Genomic DNA, 12,519 nt, shown 5'->3' with positions numbered 1-12,519 from the left:
TCTAGTATAAACTCCAAATTATTACTTATTGCCAGAGACTTTTTGAGGGAAATGAACGTCACTAAATATTGCTATAAAAAAACAGATACATAAAGATTACTCCCAGAGCATAGGCTGCTAAAACAAATCCAATTCAATGGTAATTCATATGCTTGAAAAACAAGTGATAGAGGTTTATAAACAGAAAAATTCTTGAACAAGGGAACCAAGCTCAAGAAAAGAAGAGATGGTTTGACGAGTTACAAAAACTGTGATACTTTCTGTAATCAAATAAATCCAAGGTTCAAAAAACTTATAGAGCATTCAGTCCACTTCTAATTCAAAACAAAAACATCAAAAATATAGCTCAACCACATGCCAATATATCTTGGCAGCTAACAAGTTAATCATGCATTGAAAAAACTAAGTAGACCAGCTGTTCAACCAGTGACCCAGTCCCAAGTCTAGGTTAACATCCAATCTTAATAAGGAAACAAATAGGCCTTTTTATTTTTATTTTAATTAACTTATTTTTTGTTTCATGCAATTTCACAGCTTGATGGTAATGGAATTGTACATCTAATAAACCCTTTGGAGATCATATATACTAATTAGGGATTACTGAAAATTAGATGCAATGAGTTTATCACCACATGTTTTATTTAATACTACTGCATTAATTTCCACAATGTCATTTTATATTTATTAATTATTTTATAGATAAAAAATAAAGAGGTATTTTGGGGAATTAAACTCCCAAAAGAATGAAATATGTCGATACATTCATGGAAATATGTCAAGACTTAATACCATGATTACTGCTACTAAGTATGAACTTAGGTAAAAAAAAACAGAGATTCATGCAGGCCAGCAACAATTTTCAATCCTTTAGTTTTCATCTAACTTCTCGTGCACACCATTGTATTTTGCCAATACTTATCTTTGTTGCCTTCTCTTCTAGTGACTTTAGCACTAATGATGGAGTAATGCTTATAGAGTTTGCACAAACATTTTAATAGAAAGTCCAGTGTTTATCGGCAATATGCAAAATACTAGTGCTAAAGACCTTTTTCAATTAACTAAGCATTTTAGTTATTTTTGTAGTTATAACTTATAATTATAGTTCTCTTTCACCATTGCTATACTTATCGAAGGAAAACAGACAATCAAAATTTTTTGTTTATAAATCAATAGCTAACTCACCATGATATTGTAGTGATCAGTCATCATTGCTATTAGTCCAACTACAGTTGCCGTTCCCTCTGGAAGGGACAAGTATGCCTGAAACTCAAGAAAATTTAGTTATTTAACCTCAATGAACTGAAGGTATCTAAATCAGAAAACTTCTCCGCTCAACAAGAATGTGATACCCACAAAAAATTTAGAAGCATGCAAGTATCGAGTATCCAATCCTTATAAGATAACTGAACAAGTATATCTGTAAATCTCGCCTAAAATATTTTGATCCTTTTTTTCCTTCTGGGAGGAAGAGAAACATATCTTCTTTAAGGAAAATTAGCATAAACAAGAATTTGAAGTAAGAAAAATCTTTTAAAATCCAAGTTTACCTTTGTGGGTATCAATGGGGTAAGTCCACAAACCTAAATTGAATGGTATAGGATTTGGCTATGAACCTATTCGAAAGTTACTAGAAGCCAAGCTCAATACACTTATACCCCTGTAGACTATAACTAACGAGCTTTTTAAAAATGGGTCAGAGTTGAACTGGATTTTGAAGAGGCATGAGGTGGCTGATACAGCTTGGGAATCTAAGATGACTTTCCCAAGCTAAATCAAACTAGTCCAAGTTTTGAACCCATGATTTGGTGGGTTAATCTTAGGGCCAATTTGGATAACATAAGTATAACTAACAAAAACCAAAACAAGAAGGGATCAATGAAACAAAACCTGAGTCTGCATCAAAAGATTGTTAACAGTTGCTCCACCATCCACCCTAAGCAAGAACTCTCCCTTCTCGGCCTCTCCTTTCTCACTTGCATCTTGTGCATTTAGTCCAACACATCCTTCACTTGAAAACACATACTCTCAAGAACAGCTCATGCAATGTGTGCCTTGTTCGTAAACCTCGTGATCCCAATACACACCCCACGTGCATCATCACACCACCACGGTGCAAATAGTCCATTGAAAGTTGGCACAAAGTACACCCCTCCAGAATTCTCCACCTTTTCCGCCAACTCTTCAATCTCACTCGCACTCTGAATTATTCCAAGACTGTCCCTCAAACATTGAACTGCTGCACCAACAATAGCAATAGACCCCTCCAAAGCATAATTCGCTGAGGCATTTGGGTTTGTATTTTGTACATTAGAGCTGAGTAGTTTCCTTTGTTATGGGTCTTTTGGTTAGTCTGGCTTGTATTTAGCTTTGGTTAGTCATCTCCATCTCAAACTCCTTTAATGAATTTTTTTTCCTACAAAAAAATATTAAATTGCTTGAGGAAAACTTAAAATGAAAGTAATTCAATTCCCATTTCTCAAATCAATCCAACTAACTCAGAAACGTAAGAAAATTTACTAATTATCACCTACAATGAGAAAAAAAGGCCACACTCACCCACACACACAACTATAATTTCATCAAACAAACAATTGAAGGATACCCATTATAACAAAAAGTTCAGAACAAAAGAAAACATCAAAGAAGGGGAAAATATATACATATTAAATGACACACCTTTACAGGAAGTCTTTTAATCCTTTTAGCCAACTTTCGAGCAAATGGGTCTCTGATTCTCTCCACTTGCTTCGGAAGAAATGACGGGAACCCATCTGCTGCAACCCCTCTACACCTCTTAAAACATCTGCATTTCGTCCTTATTCCTGTTGGTGGGGCAGAAGCAGAACCCACTGTGAGAGCGAGCATTTTTCACTATTGTTATTAATGGGTGCTGGAGCAGTTGAAGGTGCACATGACTCTAACGAATCAAGGAAGTCCTACGTAGGCTCGTACCTACAGTATTCAACTCGCTTTTTCTTTTTGGTTGAATCAGATTAGGTTCTAAGTAATCTACTAGCTCAAAATATGCTTTTCCAACCTATATCCAATATGTTAAAATCTTAAATGCTCCAATTCTAATAGAATTATATGAAAAAAGAGAAATTTATAGAACTAAGAATTATATGGAAAAAGGTGTCTTACAAACTTAGTTAAGTTGCCATTTCCATAAGGAAAGAAAACTGAGTTTTATATGACTAATATCCTTGATTTCAATATCCAACAATATGCCACAAGTGAAACCACGAACCATTTGTGCAGTTTTTATCTTTAATCACCATTGCCTTCATGTTAGTAGTTCTACACCTTTTGTAAATGATTTGGCCTTGGGGGGAACTATACATAAAGAAACCAATGAACAAAGCTTAAAGCACCAGCATATGCCAGATATACAACACAGGATGATCTGAAACAACTATTCTTCATTTTAATTTCAGGATACAATACAAACCCCAGCAACATTGTTTGAGAACTTTGTACCTCATTACTTAAATGCAAACTCAACAAGACAAGCACCTTATGTGGTTTGTTACTAGTATTTTTTAAATTCATCAAATGGACCTCAATTATACTTGCAAACAAAAAAATGAAGAAATATCTTTTGCACAAATAAGAATCATTCATTAGAAAAATCCAAAATTAAAGAAGTATCATTCATTTCTTCATGCTCGTTCCAAGCTAGACATATCTTTTGCACAAATAAGAATCCCTTGATGATTAAATGCTTATTTAACCAAAACAGTGGGGAAAAAAAGTAAAATAAAAAGCAATAGTCTCATTGAAAGGATACCCAATGAGCTAAACCTACATAGTTTCAAAAGAAAATGAAAAAACCAAAATCTCAGTTATTAGTGAACAACAACTCAGAATCAAATTCAACGAAACAACAAGGAATTAGAAGTCAAAAAAAGAAGAGTTACCTTAAACAAATACGTTCCCGTGTGAGCATCCACAGCACTAAAAAGATCATCGAAAAGATATATGTCAGCATCTTGGTACCCATAGCAACAGTTACCCGTATTCCAGGTTCTAGTATCTGGTCAATTATAACATTCTGCAAATTTAGTAATCAAATCAATCAATAAACAATCAAAAAATACTAACCATACTTTCAGGAATTACCAAAAAGAGCAACTTAAGAAAATCAGTAAGTGAGAATATATTATATTCCAACAGACTAAGAAAATCATTAAGTGAGAATATATTCAAACATAACATACCCTCATTCCAAATGAAAGGCCTCGTGATCGCTCTCCATGTCTTTGCCCAATTCTTGTATATCATCAATTTCTGAGGAAAAATTCATAAATAAATAAATAAGACATTACTTAAAATTTATTCAATTAAATGCATTAAATCAAGTCATTAGTTTATAAAGATACTTATAATTACCTTGAATACAATCTTTTTTCTTTCTATTTGGATTCACAGGACATATTCGCTTATCGTGTATAAGGTTATGACAGAATGCACATTTTCTTTTCTTCTTTTGTTGGCTCAACTCAATACTGTTTTCAACCTACCCGTAGTATCAACTTTTTCTTTTCCCTTGTCATCCTTCTTTCTACCCTTTGTTTGCGTGACATTCGAGTCTAAAAGTAACTGAGATAGGTTACATTTTCCTTTTTCAAGTGCCTCTTCATTCGGTTGAGCAACAATTTCTGTCATTTCTTCCATTTTAATTGCATAAATTTATTTCAACAAATCATTTACGGCATTCGTGAAAAATGCGTATGCTTTCATTGAAGATGATGCATAACTGGCTAATGTAGTAGCCTGTTTACACATATTACCATATCTAAATGCTTCACAAGGTTTATAACCATCAATTGTTACTTGTACATCCATCACCCTAAATTTATTGGCCCCTTGTCTCCATCTCTCAATAATAAAGTGTGATGGTATAACATCAATGTCAAAATGTGTGAACACCTTAAAAAAATGCAGACAAACAATTCCAAGAAACTCAAATTTTTTACACCCGCATGTACCCTCGTAGGTATCCACATTTATTTTCAAAATAAAGTCATCAGGCTCGTCAAACTTTGTTTTCACAAAGAACATCTGAATTCCTTCTTCCATCTCCCTTCTTTCAACTTTATATCGGAAAACTCGGACCCATTCTTCCTTTAATTTTTCAAATATACTTCTCGTATAAACTGTTGCTGCATGTTTCAAAAACAAGTCATTGTCATTGACACATCGAAACTTGTGCTCTGTCTCATAATCTTCATCACTTTCCTTTTTCAAAATATTCTTCAAAACTTCTTCATACTTCACAACAAATTCTCTGAGATTTGTTGTCGAATTAACAAATCCATCAAAAAATGCATTGATGCTTTCGCTACGCCCAGTGGTATTCATACCAGCAAAAAAAGTTGTTCGATTATACGTAGGCACCCAAGATTCCGTATTTCAAACAGGTGTTGCAACCATTCATTTTCTTCTAATCCATTTTTCTGAATCACATTATGCCACTATTTTTCGAACTCTTCCCCAGAATATGTCGACCAAATACATTTTTCTATCTTACTTCTGAAAGTAGAATTTTCAAAGTATTTATGAGACAATTTCTCCACAAATTTCTTCCGAATGTGCCAAATACATAGACAATGACGGCTGTTGGGAAAATTTTTGGCAATTGCATTCCTCATTGCCAAATCCTGGTCTGTGATTATTGAAATTGGATGTTTTCCCCTCATAGCTTTAAGCCACATCTCGAACAACCATACAAAAGTAGTTTCTCTCTCATCTCCTAGAAGAGCGCATCCAAATTGGATAGATTGAAAATGATGATTGACTCCAGTAAACGGGACAAACGGCATTTTGTACTTATTTGTCTTATAAGTTGTGTCAAATGTAACCACATCATCGAAATATTCATATGACAATCTTGACCTCGCATCCACCCAAAAAAAATTAACTACTCTCCCTTCTTCATCACATTGTATCCCATAGAAAAATTATGGATTTTCATTCTGTTTTTCAATAAAGTACTCAAGTACATATTGTACATCACCTCTTTCCAAATCCTGTCGCCTAACATTTCGAAGGTGATTGTAACAGTCTCTATCATCAAAACCGATCATATCTCCACGAAAAATTGATGGAACTTTATTAATTTGAATGTTTTGATTACGAAATGTTTCTGTTAGATCCTTAGCTACGCTCAGCATATTTCGATTCGACTTCATTTTTATTCTCCTCGATGGCGTGACAACCTTGTGATTATGATCATCGTTGACAACCGACACTCTCCATTTTACTACACGTTGGTCGAATACAATACGCATGGTTGCTTCACATCCACATTTAAAAGTAGAACAATTTCTTACAATTCTCTTCTTCCCCTTTTCATTCTCATCTGTTATCGCATCTTCTTTTATCCTCGATGTATGTTTGCCTTCATGTATGCAAACATATCTTATCCCAGTCACCGCATTTGAACCTCTTAACGTCCTTAAACTACTTCGTACACGAATGCAAAACCTTTCCTGACGTCCGTATTCTTCATAGTATTTTTTTTGCTTCCTCACTTGAATAAAAAACTATCCCAATATATGGTGCATTTAACTTTTGAACATCTTTGTTAGGACTGAGGCAATCAACACGTTCCCCAATATCTACTTCCATAATCGAAGATTATCCTACATTTTCATTCACATGCACACTTCCACACTTGTCAATGTCAATCGCATCCATGAAGAATTATCTAAACAAATTAACAAAGTCCCAGTTGAGGTTAACTAATATATATTGAAATTTATATTTATTCAACATCTAAATAATAATACAAAAGGAGTTGCCAACTCATATTTCTTACATTCAAATCAATGATACTCGAAGCTATCTAAAAGAATAAATGAAAAGCCATTTCTAAAATCCTCAAAAGGATTAGTGGCATGTGTGTCAAATAGCTAGTTAACTTACCCCGAAAAGCCTTAGAAAATATGACCAAATCTCTAAGGCTACTTGTAATGAATGAGTAAGTGATCTACATTTACTTATTACATCCCCAATTTCATAAATAATTTATCACACCCTAGTTAAATATTAAAACACACAATCCAAACATTACAAAAGCTTGGTTCAACTAATTATTTCAACATTACAAAGCGTCATAACACATTGAAACAACTTTAGCAGTTGTTTACAATTAGGATTAGGCTTATATAAAATCCTAAATCTAATAAATAATGAGAGTGTGTTTCTATTGGCACCCCAACTTTTACCTATTCTCAACATTACAAAGTGTTATAACACATTGAAACAACTTCAACAGTTATTTACAATTAGGATTAGGCCCATATAAAATCTTAAATCTAACAAATACAAATCTAAAACAAAACAAAAAATTTGAGAGTGTATTTCTATTGGCATCTCAATTTTCACTTATTCTCAATGATGACTTATTTTTTTAAGGGGTGAATCTCCATTTCATTGCAGATATGCCTTAGTGGTAGTGACAATAACATATCATCATAGTTAATCTGATAATACGTGCATAGTTTTATACATCATTGGCAGATATCTTAGAAGAAAAAAAGCAATCCTAATAGGATGAACATGACCACATAATAAATAATGGAAAACAAAGATTGAGAAACAACCCAAGCAAAACAATGGCTAAAAACAACACTATTTGTTCAAGAATTTCTTAGTTGAATTGGTGTCCGATCCGAACATGAACAATCATAAATAAAATAAAATAAAACACACATAGGAATTTTCATTCGAACCCATTTCTTCGAATTAAACACATAAGAATTGTAAAATTTTCAATTAAACATATATAAAACTCAGAATAACCGAAGAAATTTAAAATAAAAAGTAATTAAGGGTTTCTGATTTCGTGGATACTTGGATATTTTGATTCTAGACAAACCCATACGTATATATACCATCGGAAGGGAAGCGATGCAATTAACTCAATATCCATAGACCATTAATTAATGAAAAATGAAACACACAACAATAACTCAATATCAGTGAAACAAAGCATTTTTCAAAACAACATTTGTCGATGATTCGTCATAATCGATACATTAAAAAAAAAAAATTTAAGAGTTTACCTTAGGGTTTCCGTTGGAGAGAGAGAGAAAGAGGGAAAGAGATGAGGACGAAGTCGAGTTGGGTTTCTTCGAGGAGGTTCTGTCTTCGTTTCCAGCAAAGGGAGGGATGACGAGTTGGGTTTCTGTCGAGCTGGGGTTCGGCCGAGCTCTTCATTTCTTCGCAACGACTTAGAGAAAGAGAGAGATGAGGAAGACGACAATGGGGGTTGTCGCAGATGTGAGTTTGAAAAGGACGAAGAAGACGAAGAGGAAGAGAGTTTGGAAGAAATCAGAACTATTTTTTGTTTTTGTTTACGGGGAGGCGTTTGTAAATAACGACTTTTCGTTATTTTACAATCGAATGGTTGATCTGGACCGTAGATGCCGTGAGAATCGAACGACTGACATCGGGGTCGCGATGGGGGTCGTAATGGGGGTCATAGGAACCTCACCAGATATATATATATATATATATATATTCAAGGGACATATGAAAAAACATATGTAAAAATAATGATTTTTCAAAATATGGGTTAGAGGTTTTGGATTGAGCTGATTTTTTGCGAGGATGGTCACTATGATGAGAAGATCATCCTCACAAACAATTAGCTCAATCTGAAACTTCTAAATCCATCAAAACTGATTTACAAATTATTAAGAAAAATTGGCAAAAAATCGACAGTCCACATTCTAAATTACTTTAAATGGGGTTAGAAGTTTCAGATTGGACTGATTTTTTTTCGGATAATCTTCCCATCATAGAGATCGTCCTCACAAAAAATCAGCTCAATCCGAAACTTCTAACCCATATTTTGAAATTTTATTAATGTTACAGTGTTTTTACATATGTTTTTTCATATGTCCCTTGATCATGACCCTATAAATATATGACGTGAATACGACTAAGTTTTTAATTGGACTCGATGGTTTTAAAGATCTTGATGACATCATCATTTTTCCCTTTTACGATAAAAAGACTCTAAGTCAATGAAATCACAAGTTGAAGGGTCGAAACCCCCGTATGTTTTACAATTGATCTTTGATGAAATACTAAGAAAGAGAAGAGAAAAAGAAAAAAAATGGACAGGATTTGTAGAGTTCAACGTTGCAGACATTTTTTCATTCTTCGCTAAGCTTCGATGGAAACCTGTTCACGACATAGATCAAATTTAAACTATTGAAAAAAAAATTTCTTTAACATTGGTTGTTGTTGACGAGTTTGGAGAGATAATGAATAATAATGAAATTTAGAATTTTATTTATATATAAAAATCTTGGGACGTGCGTAGTATTTTCGAAGTTGTTTCATTTTTTACGATAATTTAACTTTTCAATTTTCAAAACTAACAAATAAATACTCTGTTTTCCATAATTTTTTTTGCGAGCCTAATGGTGCAATCAGATTATATAAATTCTCCTTTTAACAAAAATTCATTTTTTAGTCTGGTACGACAAAAAAATCAAGGATTTTGCAATTTTTCTATTCGAACTCACATTTGAGCATGCTTATAGAATAAAGTATGTTTTTCGGCCATTTTGAATCTAATGGTGAGGTTAGATTTCATTAAAAATGATAAAAAAAAATCTTAAAGTTTTACCTTAAGTCCCATTTTCAAAATTTTCTCAAAATTCATCTATTTATTTTTCTCGAGATATGAATCAAAAGTCAGGGTATTACAAAAATGATCCTTATAGAAATCTAGTCTTGGGAATCTAGTTTTGAAGAATATTGGCTAATGGTTAAGAGCCCATTCTCATGGGTTGAAAAGGGTTCTATTATTGATTTCCTCAAACGAGTTGAGTAAAGTGTGTGCAAATGGTATTTAAGGATTTAAAATGACTTTTTTTAAGGTGGTTATAACCCCTACACTTAAATCTAATCGAAGTTCAATCTATCGAAGGTAGAGAGGGTGAGCATTACATCTTATAGGCTTTCTAAAAATAAATTAAAAAAAGTGAAAGGGGAGGTAGAAAAGGAAAACAGAAAGGGGAGACTATGCTTTTTCTAACCCACCTTGAGGTCTTAACTTCTTTCCTTCCTTCCTTATTTCTTCTTCTTCTTTTATTTTTTTTTCTTAAGTCTTTAGTAGAATTTAGGAGTTTTTTTTTTTATATGAGAAGTTGTAGTGAGAGAGAAAGAGAGTTGAGCAGAGAAGAGTTGAGAATTTTAAGTCTTTTAGGACTTGAGAACAAGAATCTTTTTTGAGAGGCAAATGGGGGTATTTATAGAATTTTTAGGTTGCTTTTAGGGTTAAAAATGTCAAAGGGAAATGTTAGAAGGTAATGACATGAGATGTAGGTACGAGAGGGATGTTATTTGGAGATTGGATAGGAGTATTTGTGTAAGGTAATGAGAATTGGTTACTCTTGACCCAAATAGGTTGGATTCTTTAACCCGTATGAGTTGAGTGTTAGGTGGGGTAAAGGGGTGTGGTGTTTGGTTAAAAGAATGACTTATGTAAGGGACTAGGTGGTTAGGTTTCAGGAGGGTAGACAAAGTGGTGACAAGTGTCCCAAAGGTATAAGTGTGTGTGTTAGATTAAGGAGAAGGGGTGTGGGTTGAGTTGTTTTTGATGGAGTGATGGGGGTACGTTATGACATAGGTGTGAGTTGGTTTACTTTTTTGAGGGTGATGATGGGGCTGGTTAAAAGAATTTGAGAGGTGAAGGGTAGGGGTGACAAGTGTCCACCTTGATGATCAAGGATTGCATGGACTTTGATTAGTGTTGATCATGGTTATGGATATGAGTAAGAGTGTGGATTTTAGGTTTGGGCTTTTAATTTGACGATTTGGGCTAGAGTTGGATTGCATTGGCTTGGGTTAGGTTAGGATCTTGAGATCACGACACGTGACATGAATACAAATCGAATCTCAGGGATATAGAAAGACACCCAAGTATCCAAGTTCAAAGAATCTGATGAGTCCAAGAGAATCTGATGGGTCCGAGAGATTTAAATAAGATAAGTTATGGGCCAGAACATGGAATTAGGGAGATGAATCTAAAATTGAATCTCAAAATATACGAGATTACTGGGACGAAAAACTAGGGATTCTTTTAGATTTAAGGAAGTCGTTATTAAATATAAGTTTTGTGAATTTAGACCTATAAAAGAAGGAAATACATTCCAACTAATATACCAAATTTTAGGGAAAATAATATCGAAAGAAGCCCAAAAGGTCATGGAGAAATCTATATAAATAAGAGAGGAGCAACACACAAAAGGTATGATGTTTTGGGGGGGGGGGTGGAATAGGAGAAACTCTGCGCATTTTATTATTTATTTTTTTGACTAGATCGTCGGAGAGGTTGTATTGCAAGCACCCTCCATAGCACAAGACCATCAAAATCAAGGTAGGAGTGCATATTACGAGGTAGTGCGAGAAATTGCATCTACATGTATTCTTGGAAAAAGGGAAAAGAGAAAAATAATAAAGTTGAAATTGTTTCTCGAGATGCATGTGAGATTGAATTTGAAAGGCTCTTGAGTAGAACTGATTAAAAAATATTGATATTTTGGATTAGATTGGTATTCTCCAATAGACTATTACACCCTTCTCTTAAACTTGAAACTAAAAAACCTTTGATCTCTTTTCCTAAAATCAGTTATTTTCAAGTTCTAGGGTAAACTTTTTTTTTTATCCTAATATATTTAATTTACTTTAATCTTCAAATCTTAAACATGAGATAGACATTTTGAAGTAGAAAGTTGATTAAATATAATAGAAAATTCTAAAGTTATCTATAAGGGATCAAGATGATGTTCAACACGATGGATTGGCGAGATGAAGTTACATATAAATTAAAATTAATTTACGATAAAGGTTGAGTTTGACGATGTTTGTTTTTAGAAAGAAAAATAAAAGATTTTTATATTCAAATTAAAAATGAGAGTACTTTAGTTATTTTTTTCGTAAATCTAGAAAAGAAGACTAATTTTTAGTGAGGACATGTCATTACTTTGAAGACACTAGAGTATCTCAAATATTTACCAATTTGATAAAAGAGTGTCTAAATCACCCAAAAAAAATTGAAGAGATCAAGATGATGTTCAACACAATGGATTGGAGAGATGAAGTTACATATAAATTAAAATTAATTTACGATAAAGGTTGAGCTTGACGATGTTTGTTTTTAGAAAGAAAAATAAAAGATTTTTAGATTCAAATTAAAAATGAGAGTACTTTAGTTATTTTTTTCGTAAATCTAGAAAAGAAGACTAATTTTTAGTGAGGACATGTCATTACTTTGAAGACACTAGAGTATCTCAAATATTTACCAATTTGATAAAAGAGTGTCTAAATCACCCAAAAAAAAATTGAAGAGATCAAGATGATGTTCAACACGATGGATTGGAGAGATGAAGTTACATATAAATTAAAATTAATTTACGATAAAGGTTGAGCTTGACGATGTTTGTTTTTAGAAAGAAAAATAAAAGATTTTTAGATTCAAATTAAAAATGAGAGTAC

General features: G+C 33.1%; 1 non-coding gene across 1 annotated transcript; it reads right to left on the bottom strand.

Moving 5' to 3' along the window:
• Positions 1-7,446: 7,446 nt before the first annotated feature.
• On the bottom strand, positions 7,447-7,523 carry LOC147382563 (small nucleolar RNA snoR122). The gene has a single exon (XR_015174128.1). It is a non-coding gene; the product is annotated as a small nucleolar RNA snoR122 (small nucleolar RNA).
• Between the last annotated feature and the right edge of the window lie 4,996 nt (positions 7,524-12,519).

The sequence above is a fragment of the Akebia trifoliata genome, chromosome 16, assembly GCF_017979445.1.
Source record: "Akebia trifoliata isolate Shusen 1 chromosome 16, ASM1797944v1, whole genome shotgun sequence".
NCBI lineage: Eukaryota > Viridiplantae > Streptophyta > Magnoliopsida > Ranunculales > Lardizabalaceae > Akebia > Akebia trifoliata.
The sequence above is the reverse complement of the archived record's forward strand: the minus strand, read 5'-3'. Positions and strand labels throughout refer to the sequence as shown.